Source organism: Nicotiana tomentosiformis, chromosome 5 (genome assembly GCF_000390325.3).
Source record: "Nicotiana tomentosiformis chromosome 5, ASM39032v3, whole genome shotgun sequence".
In the NCBI taxonomy this organism is placed as follows: domain Eukaryota; kingdom Viridiplantae; phylum Streptophyta; class Magnoliopsida; order Solanales; family Solanaceae; genus Nicotiana; species Nicotiana tomentosiformis.
Window position 1 is genome coordinate 125,560,218 of NC_090816.1, and position 3,859 is coordinate 125,564,076.

Genomic DNA, 3,859 nt, shown 5'->3' on the forward strand with positions numbered 1-3,859 from the left:
TGTGAGGGGGAGAGAGGCAGATTCATAGAACATAAAGCAATATACTATCCTTTTTCTGGCTTTGATTTTTAGTCATATTGTTCTTCTATCAGTTACTCTCCATTCAGTCTGAAGGTGATAAAACTTTAAGGCTTAGGCTAATTAATTTATTCGGTTTGCATTCATTTCTTTTACAGTTCATTTCGATATTCTTTTATATACTTTCTCAAATTTGTACCGATTTATACTATGTATCCTTAGAACCGTGTATAAATTCAATTGATTATTCGTTTTTTTGGGGTAAACAAGGCATATAAAGAATTAAAAGTAGATATGGACTGCCTACTCGCTGTCATTATTGAAGATTGCAAATATTTTTGTTGGAGGTTAACAAATCCACTATTGTACATATTTGGAGTGAATTAGATTAATTATACATAGGTTGAAAAAATACTATAACAAAGGGTTAATAATACAAAAACTTATACGTATTTCATTATTTTTCCTAATATATCCTCTGAAACGACCCCTAAAATGCAGAAAAAGAGAAAGATTCCTTCTTGGTCTTGCACATCAATTTTCATCTGGTAAATATTGAAACTTATGTTTGATAGTTTTCATATGAGTAAATCTCAATGTTTTGTGTATGCTCTTGGTTTTTCTGTACATGTATTTATTTATTATTTTGTTTAACTAAATAATACTTAACTGATTTGCATCTTAACAATAAAATAATAACGATAACATAATAAGGAAGTTTAAATGAACTAGCTAAATCAACTCCACAAGTGTATAACACTACTGCATTGACTTTTGGTTGCATATTAAATTGCATTTGAGGAATCAAATTAATATCCAACAACTAAACAAAATAAAGAATGTCAATGGAAACGTTCTTGGCAAGCTTAATGTTTGCAGAAAACTAGCTTTTATAAAAATGGCCATTGCAATTCCAAATGCTTCAATTCAACAAACTTTCTCTAGACAACCACTCCTTATTCCTTTTCATATTCCAAAAGTTTATTATACATAGTATCAGAATGCCAAACAGCAAAAAGAAGATCATAATTAGTCCGTCCAAATTTTCAGCAAATGTCGTATTTTTTAATGACGGACTGTTGACGGAGATCCTCCTTCGTCTGCCTGTAAAATCACTCGTCCAATGCAAATGCATATCGAAAACATGGCGTTCTTTAATCTCTAGTCGTCACTTCACACGCCTTTCCTCTCGAGTCGAGGGTGTTTCGGAAACAACCTCTTTACCTCCCAGGATAGGGTAGGGTAAGGGTAAGCTCTTCATACACACTACCGTTCTCATACCTCATTTATGGGATTTCACTGGGTTTGTTATCATTGTTGTTTATGTTGTCACTTCACACGCCTCAGAATCCGTTGTGTCAATCCTGCAAGTGGCATCATCTTGTACCATTCATGGTTTTCAAGTAACATTTTTTTACAAATTTGTGCCTTTTTTAGGCCTAGAAAATCCAATTCCACCACCATTCCATAAATTCCCTTTTGCACTACATGACTTTCCTCAAGTTTTGATTTTGCAATGGACTTTTGCTCTGTTGCACCATTCATTAATCTTTCACATTTAATCAGGATTACTGGTAGTAGCAAACCTGTTGTTGTATGTGAAAGAAAGAAAAGTGGACAAAACAAAAAAAAAAATCAAAAAGAGATGAACTTATGATGTAAGCGCTTACATCGGTATTCTAATGACGTATGCGCTTACATCGGCATTCGTATGATTTAAGCGCTTACATCGGCATTCCTATGATGTAAGCGCTTACCTCGGCAGGGCATTTAAATGCCTATAAAAGGGGTATGAATTTTCATTTGTAAATCATCTCTCAACTTCTTCTTTCTCTCTTCAATTAATAAAGAATTATTCTTTGTGTGGCTGTGGAGTAGGCAAAATTGTCGAACCACGTAAATCTTGTCTTGTCTTGTCTCGTACAATTTATTGCTTTTCTCTTTCAAATATTTTTTCCTTCTATTAGCCTGACACGTTTCCCAACAATTGGTATCAGAGTACCGATAGTGTAATTCTAGTAGAAAAGTATAGTATCAGTGCAGGTACTATTCTCAAGAATTGTGCGACATTATTGATCATCGTTACTATTCACAGGCACTATTCACATAAATTATTTTTGTGAAAAATGGCATCGGAAGAAGGGAAGGTTAAGATTGACAAGTTCAATGGCAAAGATTTTGGATACTGAAAAATGCAAATAAAGGATTATTTGTACTAGAAAAAGTTACACTTACCTCTGACCGAGGTAAAACTAGAGAATATGGCCAAAGCGGATTGGGATCTATTAGATCGCCAAGCTCTTGGTGTGATTCGTTTGACGCTAACACGAAATATGACGTTTAATATTATTAACGAGAAGACCACTGCAGACCTGATGAAGGCGTTATCAAATATGTACGAGAAGCCATCTGTTTCAAATAAAGTCTATTTGATGCGTCGATTGTTCAACCTAAAGATGACAAAAGGTGGATTTGTTACGGAACATATCAATGAGTTTAATGTAATATTAACTCAGTTGAGGTCTGTCAATATAACATTCGATGACGAAGTCAGGGCATTGATTCTATTATCATCTCTACCGGAGAGTTGGTCTGCAACAGTAACTGTAGTTAACAGTTCATTGGGATGTACCAAACTCAAATTGGATGATATTAGAGACTTGATTCTAAGAGAAGATATTCGCCAGAGAGAATCAAGTGATTCCCCAGGATCTGCTTTGAATATCGAAAGCAGGGGGAGAAATAACCAAAGAGGATAAAGTCATGGTCGTGACAGATCAATGTCAAGGAGAAGAGGGCAATTCAAAAATCGCAAAGACATTATGTGTTGGAATTGTGATAAAAAGGGCCACTGCAGCAGTGAGTGTAGAGAGCCAAAGAAGAAGAAGAACGATCAATACAAGGATGATAATTCAGCAAATGCAATTGTTGAACAAGTCGATGATGTACTAATTTGTTGTGCAGACAGTCCAGTCGAATCTTGGATTCTCGACTCAGGTGCTTCCTTTTACTCTACATCATGCAAAGAATTATTACATAAATATATTACTGAAAAATTTGGAAAAGTTTATCTAACAGACGACGAATCTCTGGACATTGTCGGGAAAGGTGAAGTTCATATAAAGACTTCACAAGGCATGTTATGGAAATTGCAAAATGTCCGACATGTTCCTGGCCTCAAGAAAAATCTGATATCTATGGGTCAGATTGACAGTGAAGGATATACAACAATATTCGGTAACGGATCGTGGAAGATAACCAAAGGAAATTTGGTTGTGGCACGAGGCTTCAAGAAGGGAACATTATATGCAACTGCAATAGAGCGAGATACTATAGCAACAGTTGATCATGGTCATGATACAACATTGTGGCACTAGAGGCTCGACATATGAATGAGAAGGGAATGAAGTTGTTGGTATCCAAAGAAAAGTTGCCAAACCTAAAGCATGTTGAATTAGGTTTGTGCAAAGATTGCATTTACGGGAAACAAAAGAGAGTTAGTTTCTCAAAGGTGGGAAGGACGCCAAAGAAAGAGAAGCTGAATATAGTGCATACAGATGTGTGGGGACCAGCACTTGTAACTTCTCTGGGAGGCTCACGCTATTATGTCACCTTCATTGATGATTCCACAAGAAAGGTATGGGTTTATTTTCTGAAAAATAAATCTGATGTGTTTGTTACCTTTAAAAGATGGAAAGCTGAAGTTGAAAATAAGACAAGTCTAAAGTTAAAATGTCTAAAGTCTGACAATGGAGGAGAGTATGATAGTCAAGAGTTTAAAGCATTCTGCTCTGAGAATGGTATCAGAATGATCAAGACAGTTCCTGGAATACCGGAACAA